The sequence below is a fragment of the Leptonychotes weddellii genome, chromosome 2 (genome assembly GCF_054177405.1).
Source record: "Leptonychotes weddellii isolate Sample4059 chromosome 2, ASM5417740v2, whole genome shotgun sequence".
Classification (NCBI taxonomy): Eukaryota; Metazoa; Chordata; class Mammalia; order Carnivora; family Phocidae; genus Leptonychotes; species Leptonychotes weddellii.
This window is the reverse complement of record NC_138370.1, coordinates 124,107,260-124,132,345: the sequence shown is the minus strand read 5'-3', so window position 1 is coordinate 124,132,345 and position 25,086 is coordinate 124,107,260. Positions and strand designations below refer to the sequence as shown.

The 25,086-nt window shown below is 40.3% G+C and overlaps 1 long non-coding RNA gene across 1 annotated transcript in view; it reads right to left on the bottom strand.

The window, feature by feature from the left end:
* Positions 1-25,086, bottom strand: part of LOC115943270 (uncharacterized) — an 85,948-nt gene that overhangs the window by 2,214 nt on the left and 58,648 nt on the right. The window contains exon 3 of the long non-coding RNA XR_014142993.1: positions 344-480. This is a non-coding gene — a long non-coding RNA (uncharacterized LOC115943270). The remainder of the gene's footprint in view (positions 1-343; positions 481-25,086) is intronic.

The following is a 25,086-nucleotide window of genomic DNA, read 5'->3' as shown; positions in this document are numbered from 1 at the left end:
TAAAATCTTTAAAAAAATAAAAATAAATAAAATAAAATATAAAACCAAATACATAGTATAAATCTATATTTGAAAATATCTGGGTAAAAAAACCCAGAAAATATCTGGGTGTGGGCATAAGCTAACTCTTTGGTTCCTGAAAATTTGAGTCAAGCAAAATGTGCATGAAGGGTCCTCCTTTCCTGGTAGGTTTCTTTATAATCAGAATCAACAGTTGTCATTGCTCTAGGGACCCTGCAAATGTTCACTATTTGGTTCACCTCAGGCAAAATTTTCCACTGATGAGTTATTGAGCATAAATGGTCAATTCTCAGGGAGGAATTTCAAAGGTAACTTCTCTTACCTTCTAATCTCCTGTTCCCTTTTCAAAAACATGAAACACAGATCTTAACAGCAGCCTTCATCTTCAAAGACATCAGCCAACTTCTCCAGAGAAGCCTTCCATGTCTTTGGATCAGTCCCTTCAGCTTCCCCTGAAATCTGAAATTTACCAGCCAGTTATCATCTTCCTGAATAATTAAACCATTCCTTACAGCATTTATTATCTTTTCTCGATGGTTTCCCGAGTTGTGTCCGTAGAGTTTTAAAAAGTGACAACCAATACCTATTAATAAGCTAAGAATTTATAGCTTAGTTGAGAAGCATGCTCTTTAGCCAATCAGGAATTCACATCATCCAATGCTTTTTTTCACCTTTCAAATCAGCACACCACATTGTCAACACTAATTATTTGCATTGACTGAAGTCTATTCTAAAAGCACATCAGCTTCAGCTGTTAGGTACTCATAAACACAAAGCCTGTTCGATATGGTTAAAGTGTTACTTATGATAAGCCTATAAAGATTGTACTTCTCAAGTTAAGCCATCCCAAGTCAGGTGGTGTCTGTTTCCAAATATTCCATTAAGTACATGGGCTGTCTTTGCTCAAAATGGGAATTCTGGTCTGTTAACTAATCCTACTAACATTGCCTCTCTCTGAGCTGGAAAAAGATGAGTTATTTTTGGCAGTAGGTAATTCCATGTCCCAGAGACAAAGTTCTTTGCATAATCAAGCTTTTAAATGTCAGTAGCAGTTTGGAGTGTTATTAAAGTATTTCTGGCTTCTGAAAAGGTTTCCAAATATCCTTCAATGTGTTTAATCTTTCCTAATGAAGTCAGATAAAAGCTGAAGTTTTTGTCAGTCTGAAGTGGATCCCAGTACACGGCCATGGATGCTGAGTGCTCTGTCTGCACATTTTGTCCTGAAATATGTTTCCCTGCATCCAGAGAAAATAGCCCAGCCTTGGAAAATTTGAAGTCACAAGCTGGAAAAGCTTAAACAAACAGAAGTCATGAAGTATGTTTACGGTCCTCTAATAAAATACCTATTTATATTTAGCCTGTTTCCAACCCATTTTTATTAATTGGCCCTTCTAGGAATTTGGGAGATTGAAGGGCGGCCTAGTGTCTTATTTGATGGTAAACAAGACCAGCATACTTCAAAATCTTCTGCTGTGTGACATGTAAATAAAGGAGGAAAGGCAAAAAGAAATGGCCATTGGTCTGGATGACATGTAAAGACCGGGTCCAACAATATTTGTGTCTCAAACATTTTAAGATTATTTTTAACCTTGCTAGTAGTTTTTGAAATTCCAAATAAAACTAGTGCACCATTTTGCATTATAAATTTAGAACACAAAAACTGAATCCCCAACTTTAAAAACCCAAGGTATCCAATAGCAGAAATTCTGGGATGAAACTATTATATCATATATTTCTAGTGGGATATAATTTGGGGCAAACCTTCTGTCACAGGTCATAAACCCAAAAATCATGCTCCAAGATAGAGATTCATGTGCAAGAGATTCCTTGGGAGTGATTTACATAGAGACCAACACCTGAGAGGGAAAGCAGGAAGCAGGAGTGGGCAGAGAGGGTGAACTGGGACTCTAATATCATTGCAGCAAAGGTCTCGGTCAATCCTAAAGGGAGCTCTGGGGCTGAAATGATCCCACAGAGTTGTCTCAAACTGGGGTGTTAATTGCAGGTTCCCCTCTGTATAACTTTAGGCAAGGCAGCTCTCTCCAGCCTACAGAAAGTTCCAGAAAAGGAACTCAGCTGAGAGCCATCTGCCACCAATATTCCTACCAGCTGGAGTAATGAATGAACTGACCTGGAGGGTGATCTGGGTGGCACGCAACAGCATCCTTTGTAGACAACTCCTTGCTCCACTTAGATCCACTAGCTTCATATAGTAAATTCTGAGAGAAGCTCCTCCAGTATTCTGGATTCTTTCCCTGGGAGAATCTTACAGGAGGAAGCTTAGTGGGAAAAACTAGCCATCCCTGCCATTGTACCTGATCTTGAGGAAGTAACAAACTCATCTTGCCTGTCCTCCACCATCTATTCTAAAGTCTCTTTGCCCTCAACTAGTACCTCTGCTGGTCTAGGTGGCTGGGCCACTGAGATGACACAGACGCTCATTTTCTGAATAAGAGAGGCAATGGGTCACTGGTCACCATGACCTGCCCGGGCTGTGGTTGCTGCCACATTTATCATCAGAATCAGGCAGTTACCAAGAGCAGCCCAAGTGGACCCCCTGAGTGCCAAATATAGACTTCCCTGATCCTAGTGTGGAACAGCAGGTCTACCTCTGCTGGATGGTCAGGGGCAATTATTCCTGCCAGTATGGTGACGACTTTCCTTGCCTGCTGGTCTCTTGAAACAAGATCTTTGAAGTAACCAAGTAAGAGCCTAATCCTATTATTACCTTAATAGAATCTTGCTGGGTTCCTTAGTGGACCCATGACCCCTCTAAGAACCAAGACTATGAAGTGTCAGGATTCACTGTTGTGAAGAAGGGAAGCGCAAGCTCCCTAAAAGGGCCCTTGGGGCTGATGGTAAGCACGGTCACTGCTACTTTCACCTCTTGCTTCCTGGATCCGTGCCTCCTACATCTTGAAAACACGGCACCATATGGTATTTAATGATTTGAGGTGTATACTACATCTTAAAGGATAGCGTTTCATCTGCACAGTGCAATCTCTCCAAGATGGTACATCTGCTAGACCTTTGACAGACCATTCCAGTGTTCTGTCAGTCCAGCAGCCTGTGGATGGTGGCACATGTGATGGGACCATAGATACCATGGTCATGTGTCTACTCACCTCTTTTGCTATATAATGACAATGGGTCTCTTGATCCAATACAATTTTATGTGGGATCCCACGTTTATGGATCAGACTCTTTCTAAGCCCTTGGTTAGTGGTGTTGGCTGAGGCACTACAGGCAGAAAAGGCAAACGCATATTTGGAATAGGTGTCAAATCCAGTATGGAAAAGCCCACCAGCCTGGACCTACTTGCAGATCCCTTTTCTGTTCTGAGACCCACACAATGATGGCAATCTTATGGGTCATCCTGTAAATGGGTTGAGTCAATATTCCCAGTATGCTGCTCCCGGAAATCAAAAACTCCAATTGGGTACTCTGTTCTATCCTGGTGGAGGGAAGTGCAGGATGCAATAATCTGCCCCTAGCAGGAGAGAATGTTCTAGTTTACTTCAGACCATTCGCCTAAAAAATTGCACTAAGGCTGTGGGCCCCGGAGTCTTTTTAGAGTTTAACTCCCACCCTCTGGAACACATATTAATTTGTATTAATTTTCTGTCTTTGCAAAAACTACCACACGTTTAACCGCTTGAAACAATACCCATATATGACCTCACAGTTCTATAGGTCAGAGGACCAGGCAGACTTAACTGGATTCTCTGCTTATGGTCTCACAAGGCCAAAGTCAAGGTGGTTGCTATATACCATCCCAAATCACGACTATTAAAGTTTTAACAATTGGGGCACCTGGGTGGCCCAGTCGGTTGAGCGTCCGGCTCTTGATTTCGCTCAGGTCATGATCTCAAGGTTGTGGGTTCAAGCCCCATGTCAGGCTCCATGCTCAGCAGGGAGTCTGCTTGAGATTCTCTCTCTCTCCCTATGTCCCTCCCCGCCCACCACCCCCTCGCTCACACTCTGTTTCTCTCTCTCTCTCTCACCCTCTCCCTCTCTCTCTAAAAGAAAAACAAATCTTAAAAAAAAAGGTTAACAATAGTACCACCACCTCCCCTTGCCCCAGACTGTGTTCCACCTGCCATCAGTAGATTTCAAAATTGCTGCCCAATTTTTTGCATAATACATTGAACATAATGCACTAGGTAGCCACTATTTGTATTTACAACTGTGGCCCACATCAATGCCAACTATTCCATGTGAATGAAACAGAGAGTGATTTCACATTCCCATCGAATCTCTTTTACTTGCTGTGAACAGAGCTGGTCCTCCTTCAGAACTAATCTCAATGTACATCTTCCCATCTGCATCGTGACTTATAAAGTTACGATTAACTGAATGAACTAAAACCTCCCATATCATGTGTTTTCAGGAATAAATAAAACAAAAAATTATCAAGCAATTTTCCCTCATATATAATGTGACCAATGTCAGGAACTATTTAAAACTCTGAAATTGGTGATTTTTTTAGAACCACAAAATATTTACTATTATTAGGCACTCGTGATAGTAATTGCCCCTTCACATTATAATTCGTTGATATTGAGCAATATACAACAGAGCCATTTCATACACAGATTTACCAATAACCCTCATACTTGACATTTATCATGAACTTGGTGAATGATTTTATAAGATTCTTGTGATTTGTGAGATAAATACTCATTCTGTCATAAAAAGTACCACTTTAAGTGATTCTTCTTCCATTTTGGTCTCTTCTTTGCCTTTAGCAACAAAATTTATTGGTGTTATACTGGAAAGCAGTATTTTGTGCTTATTCTTAAAAACTGATTAATTTGCTTTGGAGGTCATTTGTGGAAGAAAGTGCTAGACAATGTCCATTCTCCTCTTCCTCCTTAGTATCAGAACCTCAAATTTTAGATGGACACTCTGTTGCTCAGATGAAGGACTACCTGCCCACCTCCCTTGCAGCTAAGATGGTCAGTCATGTGACTAAGTTCAGGTGAGTGAAATATAAATAAATGTGTTTGTGTAGGATTTCTGGGAAGTCTCCTTGAAAGGGAACAGGTGTGTCTATCCTTACTTTTTCTTGCTGGGTACAGCAGGATGTGATGTATGGAACTCTGGCAGCCATCTTTGGCCATGAAGTAACTAAGAACAGAAGCCACCTAGGGGGCTCTGAGGATACCACAGGCCCACTATACCAAACCTAGACTGCCTGCCTTAGACTTCTTTGACAAAGAAAAATTAATCTCCCTCTGTTTGAGACACTGTTATTTTGGAGTTTATTTCTTAAATGCAGCTAAATTATTCCTAGTGGATATATTATTCTACTCTGTTTTTAAAATATGCAAAAGCTATAATGACTATGTTTTTTAATAGATAATACACTAAGTATTAGGGAAATTTAAGTTGTCAGTCCATTAACATTCAAATTTCAGATATTTATGGTTATGCTTTGTAATAATACTGAGTTTCATTTTTCTTTTCTTTTTTTTTTTTTTTTTTAAAGATTTTATTTATTCATTTGCGAGAGAGAGAATGAGAGACAGAGAGCATGAGAGGGGGGAGGGTCAGAGGGAGAAGCAGACTCCCTGCCGAGCAGGGAGCCCGATGCGGGACTCGATCCCGGGACTCCAGGATCATGACCTGAGCCGAAGGCAGTCGCTTAACCAACTGAGCCACCCAGGCGCCCCTGAGTTTCATTTTTCTTATGCAGAATCATCATTCCCATGGATTTTCTTGTCCCAGTTGATGGAAATTCACAGTATTATGTTCATTATATTCACATTCTATTTTGAGAAGTTCTGTTCATATATCCTGAGTTATAGTATTGATGTGACTATTGTTATCATTATATTTATACTTTGATAAACTCTTTTAAGCCTTTGAATCATTGTGCTAAAATCAAGATATCATGCAACAGCCAAAATCAAAAGTAATAACCATTAACACTAACAGCAAATAAAATGCAATGGTAGAAAGGGGTTGAGGAAAAATACTTAAATTGCCGGATTTTTCTGTGCATAACAGTTTGTAATGGCCTCAGATCCAGTTTGGGTGTGAGGTGGACAGAGAGACTGTGAGTGTGACACCTTAAAGTAAAAAGTTATTGGTGTGAGAGCACAAGGCATGCACATGTATGTAATATTAGCTCACTTCTGTAAACTACTAAGATGACAAATAACATTCATTAAGATGTTGATCCTAAATTGATGGCTAAGGTAACATCTGCCTATTTTTTAATCTGTAATATTAAGTAAAAACCATTTGTTAGGTTTTGGCAGGAATTGAATGTTAGAGTATAGTTCAAAGAAAACAGTTGTGGAGAGAGAGAGGAGGACCAGATCTCCATTCTGGCCAAGGGTATGGCAGCTGGGACTCAGATTAGGCTCCTACAACCCACAGACCCTACTTCCTTCAAACTTCCAAAGCCACCCTCAAATAAAGTGGCTTTATGGACAGCTTCCACTTAAGTATTTGTGGGGAGCACCTGCTACTTGTGCACTCATTTGCTAGAAGGCCCCAGTGGCTGCTCAAATGTATCACATTATCTCTGTGCATCTCCATGTTTCCAGCCAAGAATAAGAGAAGGTCATATGCCTCTGCATCCCCTACCTAGGCAAAGAGAGGTGTGAGAAGTAGGGAAAGCCTGAATGTTTAAAAACATCTTGTTCTGCCATTTATTTTTGGTCCCTATGAAGTCTGGGGCAAAATCTGTCTGCATGTGGAGAAGCGATTAGGAACTTTGTGAAATTCCCACCCAACACAACATAGTAATGGAGATGAACCTAACGTTAGCAGGGACAGCTGATCCCCATGGCCTTTTGACATAGGCAACACTTTCAGAACAGTTTGGTTTGTTGGGAACGTAGCAATTTCTCTGAAGCCTATCGTTAATCTTACTTTGCAAATATTGAAATAAATATGAGCAAAATGGTCATTTCTTTTTCCTGTAAAACTGCCACACTTTGTGAGGACTTCCTGATAAACCACTGGGCTAACCAGCGGTCTTGGGAGCCCATTCAGACCTCCTGGACCTCAAAAGCGGAAATGTCAAAGCAAGAGAGCAAGCGTATAGTAGAAGAACCAAGACGCCCTGAAAATACAACTTTGGTGTAAAGATTCTAAGAAGCCAGTGCACGGCACTCAAACTATTTCTAAAACTAGGGTGCCTTCTGAATTCATCAGGAAAGCCGAAAACCGCAGCAGGCTGTCTGCAGGCCCTTGGTGACACAAAGGTAGTAACTGAGCAGGGAATGATAGCTGCCTAGGAGACGGGATTGGGTATTAAAAGGAAAAAAACATTGTTGGGCTTTATATGGTTTTAGAATCTCTGGCCTCTGCTCTCATTGTAACTCTAAGAAGGAGAAAAATTAAGAAAAAAAAATAGTTTTCTAACCGCCCCTGGACTTGGAGAAGAAGGGTGTATTATGGAGGCTTTAGGGATTCCTGGGGAGTGTAGCCTTAGGATTCCTTCCATCCTGCCCCCTCCTAGTCGCACCTGCCTAGCAGGTGAAGCCACCTTCTTTGGCACAAGCAGAGGAGCCCGGGCACCGAACTGAAGACCACAAAGGGCTCTGTGTCAGGTGGCCCCCCGGGCAGTCCTGCAGGGGCCAATAGTGTCAACAGCACTCCCTGGAGCTGTCCATGTGGGGGCTCTGGCTCCGAAGGCCCCTCTGCCTCAAATCTTTTTTTTTTTTTTTTTAAGATTTTATTTATTTATTTAATTGACAGAGAGAGAGAGACAGCGAGAGAGGGAACACAAGCAGGGGAAGAGGGAGAGGGAGAAGCAGGCTTCTGGCCAAGCAGGGACCCCGATGCGGGACTCGACCCCAGGACCCTGGGATCATGACCTGAGCCAAAAGCAGTCGCTCAACCACCTGAGTCACCCAGGCGCCCCGCCTCGAATCTTCTCTTCTAGTCTGTCCCAGTGCCCAATTCCTAGAGCCTTTTCAGTAACAATTGTGAAAACACTTTACAAAGTATAAAAAAACCTGTGCAAATCTAAGGTATTTCGGGGACTATAGTACTATTTCCAAGAGCCCCCTGTTCACCTATCAATATATTACCCAGAGGGACTAATTTATTAATATATTAATTCACTCTAATAAGTTGATCAAATAATGTGGTATGTTTATAAGCACCTAGCAAACTTTCAGGAACCCTACAAATGTTAGGTGTTTGGATGATGATAAGGAGTGTCTGGGTAAATAAGTAGTCTATTAAACAGAACCTCAAAAGAATAAGACAAAGACACGTACAGTTTAGTGGGGGAAAGAGAGTCCCAGTGAGCCAAGGTATGGCGTTACAGTAGAGAGAGCAACCATAGAGAGCAGAAGGTGACTGAGAACTCAGTGTCAAGTGGTTAGAGGGACCCCTGGGGATAAACGGAGATGCTAAAAATAAACTTCATCTCCTTAACAATTTACCTTGCACAATCACAAACTCATTCTGTTTGGCTTGTTCTCTGTTTTCTCCCCTATCCATTCTTGTCAGATTTCTATTTGTTAAAATAAGAATGAAACTTCTCCAGAGGTTTCACTCAACCAAGGCTGTTACAAGATTAACCATCCAGATCTCCTTGAGTTTCCTCCCCAGGGAACAAACACCCCTGGCTGCTCTCTTTGCTCCATGAACTCCTCCAAGGGCCGACAACTGAAGGCACTTCTCTAGTTGCTTTCCCCAATTGCTGTCCTCTTCTCCCCGAGAACTGGCCGTGTTTTCCTCCAGAGAACCTCGCTCCTAAAGTTATTTTACCATCTGACTTCCCTTTCCCCTGGACACACTAGATTTTAAATCCCTTGAGACAGTGCTAGCATCTTATTCATCTTTCCATTCCCTGTTGTTTAATAAGGAAGATGACAGATGCTTTAAACTACACTGAACTCCTGAAGTCAGTGGCCTCACAGTTGTGCTCTTAGCCTCGAGGAAGGGAGGGCACATTTTATTAAGAAAATTTTAAGGACTTAACTTTATATACTCAAGAACCTTAACACTTATTTTTCCTTAACAAATCAGAGATGGTACTTAATGTTTTAGTCTTTTACCTACAAGTGTTCTGGGTCCACTGAAAATAGAGAAGTGCAGGTCTGAGAGTCCAGGCTTCTCACGCCCGAGTGCCAAGTGGCTCAGAAAAGAGATGGCAAGATAGACAATGAAACTTAAAATCTAGTGGCAGGAGACAAATAGCAAACAAATGAATAAACTGGAAGGACTCTGGCCATGGTCATTGTAGCATATATTTGAAATTTAAACCTAATTATAGTCAATAAAATCTCCCTTTCCCATTTGTAAGGAAACTAATAAGTGATTACCTTAAAAATCCTTCTCTTAGGTGACATTGTATTTCAAAGTAAAGGGCCTGACCGCTCTAGAATATTACTCCTATAATTCCATAAACTTAAGATCATGATTAACCAGTAACCTTTGTCATTTCTTTAAAAAAAAAAAAAAAAGATAATTTAAATCAGATCTAAAAAAAGTTAGCCATAAAATGGAAAAGATTGGTATGGTGGTTTTTCTGGGTCAACCTGGTAAAGCTGAAACTACATTTCCCAGAATTCTTCTCTCTGTGTATTACATGGAGTTAAAGTTGGTGAAAATTGGAATTTGCGGTGAAAGGTAGAAATGAAGCAGCAGCCATTATTCTCTAGGGTCTTCAAGCTTAGATGTGGGTGACAGACGATACAGGTGCCAGCAGGTTCCATATTGTTGTCACTCTCCTCCACTCAAGGTCAAGCTCTTCTTCCTGACTGTTCACCCTGCTGTTTAACAGAGACCCCAGATGCATCAACAGATGGGTGGCTGTGGATCCAGACAGGCAATAGCCCCAAAGACTTCTCCATCGGCTCCCCTTTTGGTCTCACTTTGGTGGTTGGAAGTGCCTGGCTTTCAGATTGACTGGTTGTTGTCTCCTGTGATCTTCCAACTCACCCTTCAGACCATCACTTCCCCAGCCTCCCACAACTGCGTAGGGTTTAATTTCTGTAATAAATCCTTTATCCGTAGCTCAGAGAGGTCAGCTTCTTGGTTGAACTCTGATGTTACAATTGGCTAGAAAGAATCATCTAATCCCATTACCATTTGTTGAGCATCTATGTGGGTCAACTGTCTTTCACATATATTAACCTCATTTTATCCTCATGACATCTATATGAGGTTGGCATCACAATTCCCTCTTACAGATAGGAAGACAAAAACTGAGAGGGCTTAACTGGCTTGTCTACGAGAATCCCACTAGAAAAGAAAGATGAGGGGAGCAAAGCATCTCTCCTTGGCCTGCCATCTTCTGCCCTACCCACCTTACACACATGTCAACACACCCAGCAAAGAACATGCTAGGTTTTCACCTTCTCTAGACCAGCTGGAGAAATGGGCGCCTGGGTGGCTCAGTCGTTAAGTGCCTGCCTTCGGCTGAGGTCATGATCCCAGGGTCCTGGGATCGAGCCCCACATCGGGCTCCCTGTTCTGTGGAGAGCCTGCTTCTCCCTCTCCCTGCCGCTCCCCCTGCTGTGCTCTCTTGCTCTCTCTCTGTCAAATAAATAAATAAAATCTTAAAAAAAAAAAAAAAAGACCAGTTGGAGAAAGAAATAAATGACATCATGGCTGAGGAAATTAAAGTAATCAAATAATTAGTGAAATGGGGGCTAGGGCTAAATTAAAGGTGGGGTTGGGGGAGAATTAAGCCGGCTGGGAACACTCCACAAATTCTCACAAAAACCCTGTAAGGCAGGCACTACTACTATCTGCCTTTTACGGATTAGGAAACAAAGAAAGAATAAAGCCTCAAAACAACCCAATCAAGATAAAGCAAGTCTTCAAACACTCTGGTTTTTCAATGGCAGAATATTCTGCCAGAATTCTGGAAAAGCTGCATGACTATCCCACGTAAATAAAAAGAGAAAGGGAGGGGTGCCTGGGTGGCTCAGTCATTAAGCGTCTGCCTTCGGCTCAGGTCATGATCCCAGGGTCCTGGGATCGAGTCCCGCATCGGGCTCCCTGCTCAGCAGGAAGCCTGTTTCTCCCTCTCCCACTCCCCCTTCTTGTGTTCCCTCTCTCGTTGTCTCTCTCTGTCAAGTAAATAAATAAAATCTTAAAAAAAAATAAATAAAAAATAAATAAATAAAAAGAGAAAGGGAAGGGGAAAAGATGACAAGCAAGTGACAGAAAGGGAAGAAGAAAGAAAGAGAGAGAGGGAGGGAGGGGGAAGGGAGGGAGAGAAAAAGAGAGAGAAGAAAGAAAGAGAAGAGAGAAAAAGAAAGAAAGAAAGAGAAAAAGAAAGAAAGAAAGAAAGAAAGAAAGAAAGAAAGAAAGAAAGAAAGAAAGAAAGAAAGAAAGAAAGGAAAAGGAAGGAAAGAAGGAAAGTGACAGAAGAAAATGAGAGGTAAAAAGGCAAAATTGGAAAGGAAGGGGGAGAGGCTGGCAAATGATCTCCATTTATTCCAACAACATTTCTTGGTCACCTGCTCTGGGTGTAGAACTTCACAGACTGTAACATATAGGTGGGCATTTTAATTTATATTTAGAGGTGGTTGGTTAATATCTGAACTATCATAATCAGAAATACACACTCCAGGGGTAGTTAGTTAGCATGTGAAAAACTCTATTCAAAATTTACACTCCAGGGACACAAGGCTACAATTAGCTCAATATTTGATCAATATCAGATTTGTAACTTAGTGTAATGGATGTTGGAAATAATTTTTCTTTGGTGAAATAAATAACCTCCAGTTGTATGGAATGACTACAAATATTGTATAAGCCCTATGAGCCTTACATAAACAAATATAGAAATCTATCAAACCTAATAGCTTTTATATATTTTGAAATGATGCCCTAGGCCTTGGTATTTCTTCTGGTCCTATATCCTATCATTTAGGTGGTATTTGATACTGCTTAAAAATGTAGCTGAGTCTTGCTGCTAGAATATCTTCACATTTGCCTCAAAAACCCCTTAATTTAAAGGTTGTCTGGGTGCATAAAAAGAGAACTAGGATTTCACTGAGCTTACAGAACAGGCTGTGTGATAGTTCTTGTGCCTGCCTGATGATATTTGTTGTGCAGAATCCCTTTGGGGACTTGCCTTCAGTGTAACATCCCTGCTGGTTATGAGTTCTGGAGAAGATATAATAATTATAAATGACCAAGTTAGCTTAGGTCATTTTACAATAGCAATTAATTTCAAATGTTACAAATGCCCTAAGGGAGAAATATTGGGTAACAGGGAAGCACATGACATCTACTCCTGATCTAATCTAATAAATCACAATTAGAATTTATATGAGGTGGGGGGATTAAGCCATTGTAGGTAAAATATCAAAGATCAAGAAGGTTGAAATATTTAAGGTTGAAAGGAGGCTACCTGTGATGAGTGAGCTGAGTCAGGAAGGGAATTAACACAGGTAAGATGGATGGATGGATGGATGGATGGATGGATGGATGGATGAGAGACATTCCAAAGGAGTGACCAGAGGAAAGAACACTAGGTCCAAACACACAAATCCTTTCTGTTTGACAGTTGAAGACCAAACTAGAAAGGAGGTGCTGCTTGGAGAAGCTTGATCTTGGATAACTGAGACAAGCCTTCAACCTTAGGAAGGAAGATTAGTTGTTCCAATCAAAGTCCCTGGCCTTAAGTGAATTATTCTGGCACTTTATCTTTGTTCTTGGACATTAAGTTTATCTTGTAGGTACTGGTGTGCTTATAGAGACCTCAGAGATGGAGATGAGGGAGATACTTTTTGGCACTGTGTTTGGCAATGGTGTTTTTGTACCAGTGCCCAATTAGCCCACAACTCCTCAGTGAACAACAAACCTCATTCATTTGCATAATTATTTCCTTTGCTGCTTCCTTTATAAAAAATAATGAGCCATTATGCACATAATTAAAGCAAGCTTAACAAATGAGGGCCAGGCTGACAAGAATCACATGAGAAGGTCAAGAGAAATTAGCCTCAAGGCCTGTCTGCTAAGCAGAAGGCCAATCTAATATGCACTGTCTCTTGGGAGCAGAAGGACTCCTTTGGGGCCTCTGCTTTCAGATTTCACTGAGGTCAGGCTTCCTGGAGAAAACATGATTTGATTTCATCCATCCCTTCTCCGGTTTCTGTCCTTTCCCTTCTGTCCTCTATGAGAAGAGGCTGGCTTGCTTATTAGCACACCTCTCAACAAGTCCTGTCTCTTCTCCCTCCCCCTTCCCCTGAGTCACACATTTTCCCAATGATCCTTACTAAAAATCTAATGCAAATAAGCAAAGTTCTTTCATCCTAAGAAGCCCAATGATAAACTTTATGGAGACCAATATTTCCTTCTTTAAAATTTTTTGATCACAAAGTGGCTAGGACAAGGCATAGATGGGTTAGTACCTCTTCTCCCAGCTACATGTGGGTCTCCTGGTCATGTGATCTCTAAGTAGTTTCTTTCTTCTGGTACCAGTGGATTGTTCCACCTTAGTATCTTACACAGATCCTAGTCAGTTTCCAATTCTTTAGGCTGAATGTCCCAGTTTGTGGAAGGTACTATCAGTCATTCCTGGATGGGCTGGATCCCTAGATGACTGGAAGGTCATTGATGAGCGATACAGCAAATGTCCCAGGGCTCCCTGGCCTGGACTCGGTGTTCCTTGGGGTCTTGTTATTCAGTGTGTGGTCTGAGGGACAGCAGTATCACCCGAGAGCTTGGTAGAAATACAGTATCTCAGGCCCCACTCCGGACCTACTCCAGACCTACTAGGTCAGAATGGATTTTAATGAGATCTCCAGGTAATTGCTTTTCACATTAAAGTTCGAGAAGCAATCATCTAGGGCATTCAGTGGGACCCATTCCGTTCAGTTTCTTCTAGGGTATTTGACCACCTCCTATTCACCCTGTGGGTAAAAGAGGGATTCCTGTCCTAGGGCTAAGGGGATGCCCAACACACAACACCCAACACTGGGCAGATGAGATAACAGCAGTTTATCAGTCACATATATTCACAGCCCAGAGGCAGGGAGGATAGCACACACCTCATGGGCCACATTGGGGTTGTGCTCAGGAACAGAGTGAACAACAAGGGGCTATGGGAGATAAGCTTTGTAGTATCAAGAAAGTGAGGCACCTCCTGTTTCCCACGGGAGGATGTGATTGGCTTGTTTGAATAACTCTGTGGGTTGGCAGGGAACTGAAACCTGCTATCAGGGATATGTGGGAACTGTACCTGGTCCATTTGATGATGAGGAGGGTGGTTTGGCTTGGGGACCTGACCTGCAGCAGGGTGGGAGGGAAACTCGTGGCTAGGATATTCAAGGACCCCATTTGCCCTCCTGATTCCCCCAGATATCAAGGTAGCATGTAATATTGGACTTTAATTTTAGGCATTGTACCACAAGGGGAACTCATCTTATAAAAACACTTACTAATTTTACAGTATCAAACTATGTGTGGAAACCACCAAGCATAGTGTCTGGACTATAGAAAATGCCCAATAAATCAATACCACTCTGTATCTCCTCTCTGCCTTTAGTCTGAGCCCTGCAGTAACCGTAACCTGGAATGATTCAGATTTGACCAACATTACTTGAATGTCTGCCACATGCCAGGCACTACTATTGGCCCTCACATACATGATCTTATAATATTCATCCCAACACTATGACTCAGTTTTTCCAATCCTTGTTTTAGGATAGACCAGGAAATTGAACAGAATTTTGCCCAGTCTAAATGGACTGTGTTTATCATGTCTCAGTGTGGCATTTATCAATGCAATCTGTGATCTGTTATAACAACACAGTGAGAATCTAGCAATGCAATGGAACCTTCATAAATATACAGATGCCAGTTAAAATTTATGAGAAACCAGCAGTAGAAAAAGTTGAGTGTATCTGGCTAACTCAATAATGTGAACAGCAGGGAAGATGGACAGGTATAAAATGTTTTGGATTGATTTGCCAATCTGATACAGATAAAGTCCGACAGTAACTAGAAGGTTACTTGAGAAATATGTAATTGAAAGAGATAGCAGCTATCCATTTTTTTAGGTTTTCTAAGTTTTACCTGATTAATTTGGATCATCAGGAGCAATGAACCTGGACTATATTTTTTTAGTCCCCAAAAGAAAGGCCTTCACTGCCTCATGGTTAGAGGTGGTGTAGCATAGTACTTAGGAGTGCAGACTAAATGCAGACTTCCTAAATTCAAATCTCAGATCCTCTGCTTTCCGGCTGTGGTAACTGTGCCAGTGGTTTACCTTCTCTATGCCTCATTTTCCATCTGCAAAACATAGATAACAGCAGCTCTCTTTACAGAGTTGCTGTGAAGATGAAATGAGGTAACACACATAAAGCACTTACAACAGTGCCTGGTAGAGTAAGCTCTATCGAAGCAGAGACTATTATTACTATGAATCACTGTTATGTCCTCGACTCACATAAAGGGTCAATAAAATAAAGTGATCATGTGAAATTTATCCAAATAAATGGAGAATAGCCCAGGAACAGACCTCAATATATAAAAGAATTTCATTTATGGTAAAGGAGACTATTTCAATAAGTAAAGAAAGATTGGGTTATTCGATACATGGGTCAAAGGAATTGGATAACTCGGTCTCCTGTTACTTTGCCCTCCATCTGTTCTCCATCATATGATATTCCTGTTGATACTTTGAGTATTCATGATGACACTATATACTATCGATCACCAATGTACCATTTCCCCCAGGGGAAAAAAAAAAAAAGGTTATTCATGTATTCATCAAATAAGTCAGAATCTCAATCAGAGTCCATTTTAAAAGCTCAGTTCTGGGGCCTCCCCTGTTACCAGTCATATAATCTCTTAGGTTGCTGGCAGGATGTAGATGGCATGTCCAAACAGGGTAATGAAGAAGAGTTAAGGTAAGGGACTATTGACAAAAGTGTGGTGGAAACCAACAAGAACGGTGAAGAACCACAGGGCTATAACAAGACGTTGAATACCATACCTAGGTCTGAAGAGATGGAGCAATTATCAGAATGCAGTAAAACCTTTAGTTATTAGACAGCCACCTGAAAAGAGCTGTGGCCTTAGCAGGAGAACTCAGCCACTACCAACCTGAAGCCTGGCAGGGAGGAAGACATGGAAAGAAATACCTTGCCTGTATCTCCTCTGACACCCTCTAAACTTCTGGAAGAATGGGGGCCTGGTTGATCCAGCAGACACATGTCAACCTTCAGGGGCACAGAGGAGGGTGAGGAGAAAAGAGTGAGCCTGAAAGAGTAAACAGAGAAGAAGAGAATATCCACTATACCCAGTAAAGAAGAAGATGTGTCAGTCCAAATAACTGGGGGGGGCGGGGGGGAGAGGAGAAAGGGACATTGTCTTCTCACTTTCCTGACCATCAGAGGATCGGCCTTAGATAGGACTAGATCCTTATCTGTTATACTAAGAGGAAGGGTTCTATTTGTAGTCACTGTATAAATGTGCCAAAATTTAAAAGACAAGGCCACATGACCTACATCCCCTAGATTTACTCATATTATTATTAATCTTCAAGATGGCTTAGAGTCTATAACCCCCATCCATGTAATGTAAACCTTTGATTGGAATCTAAAAAATGTAAGTAATAACGAACTATCAGTAAGAGAAATTAAGAAAATAATCCCATTTATAGTTGCATCAAAAAGAATAAAATACCTAGGCATAAATTTAACCAAAGAGGTAAAAGAACTGTACACTAACAACTATAAGACACTGATGAAAAATATTGAAGAAGACACAAATATATGGAAAGATATTCCATGCTCATAGATTGAAAGAATTAATATTATTAAGATGTCCATACTACTCAAAGTAATCTATAGATTCATTGTGATTTCTGTGAAAACTCCAATGGCATCTTTCACAGAAATAGAACAATCCTAAAATTCACATGGAACCACAAAAGACCCCCAATAGCCAAAGCAATCTTGAGAAAGAAGAACAAAGCTGGACACATTAACACCTCCTGATTTCAAACTGTATTACAAAGTTGTAGTAATCAAAACAGTACGGTTTGGGAAATACAAGCAGACACATAGATCCATGGAACAGAATACAGAGCCAGAAACAAACCCATGCATGTATGGTCAATTAATTTATGACAAAGGAGCCTAGAACATACAACGGGGAAAGGAGAGTCTCTTCAATAAATGATGTTGAGAAAACTGAACAGCCACATGCAAAAGAATGAAACTGGACCACTTTCTTAGACCATACACAAAAGGCTGGGTGATGGACATTGGGGAGGGTATGTGCTATGGTGAGCGCTGTGAATTGTGTAAGACTGATGAATCACAGACCTGTACCCCTGAAACAAATAATACATTATATGTTAATAAAAAAAATTTTTTTAAATCAACTCAAAAATGGATTTAAGACTTGAATATAAGATCTGAAACCATAACATTCCATGAAGAAAACAAAGGGGGTCAGCTCCTTAATAGTGGTCCTTTCAGTGATTTCTTTTTTTTGGATTTGACATCAAAAACAAAATTAACAAAAGGAAAAATAAACACGTGGGACTACATCAAACTAAAAACTTGCTGCACAGAAAAGGAAACTACCAATAAAATGAAAAGGCAACCTATGGAATAGGAGAAAATATTTGCAAATCACATACACAATAAAGAGTTAAAATCCAAAATATATAAAGAACTCACACAACTCACAGCAAAAAGAAAAAGTGTTTTTTTTTTTTTTTTGGTTAAGAAATGAAGAGTGGAACTGAATAGATTTTTTTTCAAAGAAGACATCCAGATGGCCAACAGACACATGAAAAGATGGTCAATATCTCTCATCATCAGGGAAATACAAGTCAAAACCACAATGAGGTATCACCTCACACTTTTTAGAATGGCTATCATCAAAATGACAAGAGATAACAAATGTTGGTGAGGATGTATGGAAAAGGGAATCCTTCTGCACTGTTGGTACAAATGTGCAGCCACTATGGAAAATAAAATTAAAAATAGAAAGACCATATGATCCAGCAATCCCACTTCTGGGTATATATCCAAGAAAATAAAATAAAAACAGGGCATTGAAAGGGTGCCTGGGTGGCTCAGTTGGTTGGGCATCTGCCTTTGGCTCAGGTCATGATCCCAGGGTCCTGGGATGGAGCCCTGCATCAAGCTCCCTGCTCAACAGGAAGCCTGCTGCTCACTCTCCTTCTGCCCACCCCCCACTCATGCTCTCTCTCTCTCTTAGATAAATAAATAAAATCTCTAAAAAACAAAACAAATCAAAACAGGGTATTGAAGAGATATCTGCACTTCCAATTTATTGCAGCACTATTAATGCACAGTAGCCAAGATATGAAAACAACCTAGGTGTCTCTCAGTGGATCAACAGATAAAGAAGATGTCGTACATATATATATATATGTGTATATATATATATATATATATATATATATATATATATACAATAGTCTCCCCTTATCCAGTTTCACTTTCTTTGGTTTCAGTTACCTGTTGTCAGCCATGACCTAGATGCAGATGATCTCCTTCTGACCTATCCTCAGAAGGTCAATGGCATCCTAAAGCTAAATCATAATGCACGCCATTCACCTCATTTCATCTCATTACACAGGCATTTTATCATCTCACATCACCACAAAAAGAAGGGTGAGTGCAGTATAGTATCGTAAGATATTTTGAGAAAGAGAGAGGCCACATTCACATAACTTTTATTACAGTTTATTGTTAACAATTGTTCTACTTTATTACTAGTTATTGTTATATCTCTTACTGTGCCTAATTTATAAGTTAAACTTTATCACAGGTACATATGTATAGGAAAAATATAGTATTCTAAGCAAAAAGGGGGCGTTAACATGTGAGGTGATGGATGTGTTAATTAACGAGATGGAGGAACCCTTTCATAATGCATATGAATATCAGATCATCACATTGCACACTTTAAATATCTTAAAATTTTATTTGTCAATTATACCTTGATAAAGCTAGAGGAAAAAGGAAATTACTAAAAAAGCAAAATAATAAAATAAAATTTGTTGGGGAAGTGATGTATGACCGTTTCTTTGAGATTTGATAGGACACTTGAGAGAAAGCGAGGCTGAAGCCCTTTTAGACCTTGCCCAAGAGAGTATCTTGTAGGTGCAATGGGACTTACCAGAAATAGCTAGTTATAGTTAATTTTATGTGTCAAGTTGGCTGGGCTATAGTGCCCAGTTACTCCATCAAGCATTTGTCTAGATGTTGCTGTGAAGGTATTTTTTAAGATCTAATTAACATTTAATTCTATAGATTACTCTCCATAATGTGGGTGGGCAACATCCAATCAGTTGAAGGCCATAAAAGCAAAGCCTGAGATTTCCCAAAATGAAGGAATTCTCTTCAAGACTGCAACATAGAAACCCTGCCTGAGTTTCTACCCTGGAGATTTCAGATTCAAGACTATCATAATTTTGCCTGAATTTCCATCCTACCTGCCTGCTGTACAGATTGGCACTTGCCAGTCCCCATAATCACATGAACCCATTCCTTAAAATAACTTTATTCTCTCTCTCTTTCTGTCAGTTGCTCCCTCCCTCCTGCCCTCCCTTCCTATATATATATACTTCCCATTTCACAGGACATGCATTCAAGAATTCTCAGAAGGGGCCTCCAAAGGGGAAGAAAGAGAGAGAGAGAGAATAAACACCAACCAAGCATAAAGAATACACAGCCATCTCACAATAATATCCGTCCTGGAAAAACTTCTCTGTCCTTCTCACTTCTCCTTGCTCTGTCACTCCTCCCTCAACCACATCAATCCAGGTAAGGATAGAAAACACAACTAGCCAAATAAAAAAGGAGGAATGGAAGCCCAACTTGGGAAAGGAGAGACAAGGTGACCCATCCCCTTCCCTGCCTTCCTGCCTAAAGAAAACTACCAGCCATGGAAGCAGAAACATTTTAACTTTAGACGAAGTTCAGAGTTGCAGTCATCACTTCGGATGGATGTCTTAATTTCTGAATTGAAACTGAGGTTGTAATTGTACAATTATTTTTATTGTTATTATGGAAGAGTAAACCAGGGCAGGGAAACACATCCTCCACTGAATACATTTGAAGTAGATCATGGGACATAAAAAATAAATATGCTTTTTGAATATATCCCAAGAGTCCTGCCTATTCAAGGTACCAGTTACACAAGTTTTTCTTTTTGTGATTAAAAGTCAGCCACTAATGGGGCACCTGGGGGGCTCAGTCGTTAAGCGTCTGCCTTCAGCTCAGGTCGTGATCCCAGGGTCCTGGGATCGAGTCCCACATCGGGCTCCCTGCTCAGCGGGAAGCCTGCTTCTCCCTCTCCCCGTCCCCCTGCTTGTGTTCCCTCTCTCGCTGTCTCTCTCTCTGTCAAATAAATAAATAAAATCTTAAAAAAAAAAAAAGTCAGCCACTATTACATTTTAAATATCAATTTAATGAATATTCTCATATCTCTTATAGATCCTAATTAAATACATTGTCTGTTAAACTACCTAATAATGTCTTTTATATGCAGACTTAGATGGTAAAGTCTTCAAAGAATAATTCGATCCCCCTAAAGTTAGATTTCCCAGAAAATATATATATTTTTAATTTACAATAAAAATTAGATTCCTTTTTTTCCAGCAGATACTTATTGCCAACCTACCACATGCGGACGTGTGCTAATGATAACAAAGTGGACACTGCTCCTGTCCCCTGGAGTCACTGGCTGGTATGGGAGATAGTTCCTACATACATAAATATGAAATTATATATTTGGATAAGCATTATAAGGAAAAGTATTATGTGAGAATATAACAGAGGATGGCAATTTAAATCAATAAGTTTAGGAACTGTCCCTCTGAGGAAGTGACATTTAAGCCTAGACCTAGAGGAGGAGGAAGCGCTGACTAGCTCTATAGAGAGCAGGAGAAGAGCATCCTGGCAGAGAGAACAGCATGCCCCGTCATGAGGTGGGAGAGCCCTGGGCAGGTTGAAAAAAACGTGGCTGGCGTATAAAGTGAAAGGTAAGTGCTGGGGAAGCAATCTGGGGAAATAGTCAGATTATGCAGGGCTTTGTAGGACACATTAGGAATTTTGGGTCATATCGTAAGTTCAGTGAGAAACCATCGAAGGATTTTAAAAGGGAAAAGACATAATTTGATGCATGATTTTTAAATGCTCACATTGGCTGTGGTGTGGGTGACGGATTCAAGGTGCGCCAGAAGGAGAGGGAAGACCCCTGGATGGCTAGTGCAAGGGTCCAGGGACATAATGGTGGATGGGCGGGGAGGGATGGGGGCGTGGAGAAGACTGGCAGGTTTGAGTTTTAGTTGGACAGGCTGAGTGGCTGGTTGGATGTGGAGAGTGAGCTGAAGGAAGGAGATGTTGAGGATGACTCCCAGTGTACAAAGGTTTTTGCCTCCCTTCACTGCCCTCAGCCCCGATCCACCTCTCAACACATCCTCCCCTCCAACCTGCCATCCACTTAGCGCTCAGCAAAAATGGTGTGAGACAAAAGGACAACCTCTCCTCTCCGCCCTGGAGTCTGGCCAGATGTCCATACTGAGAGAGTGAAAAACCAAAGGGAAGAGCACAGATCATGGCACCAAAACCACAGATAAGGAACCTGACCACGTGGCCTGTGACAGGCTGTCAGGCCACAGTTATGGGCCCTTAATGACAGCCCTTATCAACATACATTCTTTTTGACAATTGCATTTACAACAAGAATTCATCACCCAAATATTAACATAATATTAAATTTTAAATAATATTTAAAAATTTAAATGCTAATGATTCTAATTTATCACCCAAACATTAAATAATAATGAGGGCATTTGTCTTAGAAACACAGTGGTCTCTTGCTTTAACTATTTCTAAAGTTATTCTGCCCATTCTATCACTGCTCTCTGGGCCAAATTCAGATGATGCCCTAGTGCCAGAAATTGCACAGATCCATAAATCAGACATACAAGTACAACAGACTGTCTTGGGTAATGGGCTCTGAAACATGCCAGAGAAACCTGTATTATAGCTGGAATAAACTTTAAATTACTATTTTAAAAGAGAAAATAAAGGGGGAAAAATGACTCCTGGGTATCTGGCACAAGCAAACAGGAGGATGGAGTCAGCAGCATTTACTAAGACAATACCAACCAAAAGGGGCTGATTAAGAGGGATAAGCAAGTTTCGAACATGTTGAGTTTGAGGCACCTGTCAGGTACCTGGGTAGGGCGATCAAGTTGGCAGTTGTATAGAAAGATCTGAAGTTTAGAATGAAGATCCAAGCTGGAGATAGAAAACAATTTGAAACTGCTGGAATATAATTTACACATAAAACCTTGTTAGAGGATACAATTTCCAAACAAAGTAAGTGTAAAGTGAACCAAAAGAAAGCCCAGGTCTGAATCCTAGGAATTCCTACATTTAGAAGCAGAGTTGAGAGAACGTGCAAAAGACACTGTGTGGTGGTGACTGAGAGGGAGAGGTGAAGAGGACCGTGGGGTCATGAAATCTAACAAGAAAACCATTTGCTCCCTACTTGTTTTTAGGTTCTCAACTATGGTAGCTAACTCACTCCACCTTTGACATACTCTGGGCACTAATCTTTCTCCTATAAATAGTCATGTTGCACTAACTTTGCCTGCTCATTCCCAGGTTGTACTGCAGGCTATATGAGTTACGTTGGGCATTTGCTCAGGAGCACAAATGAAGGTAAGACCCGAGGGACTGCAGTTGGTCTAAGAGAATAACCTCATAGCCTTAAAATCTGCCTTCAAATAGCCTCCATACCCAGACCCCCAAATTTAACTTAGTAACCTCCTTGATTGAGGAGTTGGTGCAGTAGAAGGATTAAAAGAGAGATGCTAGAAAGCAAAGAATAAAAGACAAGAAAAAGAGAGAGAGAGAGAGAATCACTTTAGAGTTGTATCTATTCTACCAGACTTTCATCATTAAAATCTTCAGCCAGGCTTTCAAATCCTTAGGTGCAGCAATGGCTAATTTGGAAAATAATGATCTCAGTCGAATCACCATGCTATACCACTGAAACTAATGTAACATTATGTGTCAACTATACTTCAATTGAAAAAAAAAAGAATGATCTTAATTTGGCAGTGATCTCAATTTGGTCAGTGAAGTAACTGAGAGAGCCTCCACCTGCTGCAAGGAAATTTAGATAGAAAAAAGGAAACTATCAGTTCAGGAATCACCCTTACTTTAAAAAGAGAACTGGACCATTCAAATCATTTTCAAAAAGGCCTTAAAATTTTTCCAAAGGCAAGCAAAATTATAGTAACTTCAATGTGTAAGTGACTTTCATCATAGTTGGTGTGTTGATGACAGGTCAAAGATACTGTACAGTTGGATTATTGTGTAAAATATGCATATTAATAATATGTTGGAGACTTATATGTATGACATTCACATACATTTCATAGAACTCAAGAAATTAATTTCAATTATTTTAGATGTTTTTGTTGTATTTTTTCTTTTTGACATCATAGATTATATCTATGGTTTATTTAATTCTACATCTAAAATCAGGAATGCAACTCCAGATTATAACACTGTTGCTCTTTAAAAAAAAAAAAAAAGACTTTAGGATTAGATCTGTACTTGAGACTAGCTTCTACGACTTACTAGCTAGGTGACCTTGAGCCAGTTGCCTAGCTTCTCTTAAAGTCTGCATCTGTAAAATGGGTATGTAAAATGGTACCTCACGGAACTATTTTGTGGATTAAATGAGATATAGCATATGACACACTCAGCTACTTAATTTATGTTCCTAATCACTGCATTTTACTGCCTTCCTAGTATACACTTATAAAATGATCCTCTGTGCAAAATTTATACATTCCCTTGGAGACCTCACATTGGATTGGGCAAGAAAGTAGGGCATACAGTACTGTCATAGCTGATATCAAGTAGAGTTCTGATATTAATAACTGGAGGGTATATTGGAAAACCACTAGTTATTCAGGTAAAGTAAATCCTTCAGATTTCTGTGTAGGAGCATGAACAGGAAGAAAATTAACATGGTGTCAATAGTCACTCTGAAGACCAAGAGAGAATGCCCTCCCCTACCCAACTTTGCATTACTGGACATGACATTACTAGAGAAAAATTCTGCTCTCCTCTCTTTTCCTTTCTTTTTATTTATTTATTTTTTGTCAGTAACATATCTTTGAATGGTGAAAGAGGCAGTCCTGAGCAGCATGAAAGAGTGTATATGGGCATCACTACAGGAATTTGATGATAGCAAATATATGGCCATATATACAGAATAGGAAAAAGAAAAAAAAAAAGATAATTCAGTTTAAGTCCAGTAGTTTTACAAACAAAATCTGACCATTTTATTATTTTAGTTTTAGAGATGAGCAAGTGAAGACTGCGAAAGATTAAGCAACCTTTGTAAGACATTTAATTAGCAAACAATAGAGCTGACATTTGTACCCAAGTCTTTCTCAACTTCACACAATGAGGGAGACTAAATTAATTCCCCCCCCCCAATTCTTAACCATCCCTGTATCCATATCCTTTGCATGTAACTTCATAGTTACTCCCATTATGTGGATGAAGCATATTTTCCCACCCCTTCCCATTGGGTTCAGCCTTATGACTTATGCCCAATAGAGTAAAAGGGAAATAATCAGGTGCCAAGGTCCTCAGTGGCCTTGCTTATTTTTCCACTTGCCTTGTTGGACCTCTGCTGTCCATGAAAAGTACATGTCAAGCTTCACTGGTCCCAAGAGGAGGAGGAGAGACACATAGAGCAGAGCCCAGCCAAGTCTAATCTCCCACCCAACCCAAAGCTGATTTGTAGGCAAAAGAGCTACAATATTAAATGATTGTCATCACTGGCCACCAAACTTGGGAGTAGTTCATTTGGCAGCAATAGCTACCTAATGCAAATACTGTCAACAGATTGAGCTTGACATTAGCCATGTCACTCTCATTAAAAAGTTGCTTTGTAAAGAAATAAAAGGCATCCAAATCGGCAAAGAAGTCAAACTCTCACTCTTTGCAGATGATATGATACTTTATGTGGAAAACCCAAAAGACTCCACCCCAAAACTGCTAGAACTCATACAGGAATTCAGTAAAGTGGCAGGATATA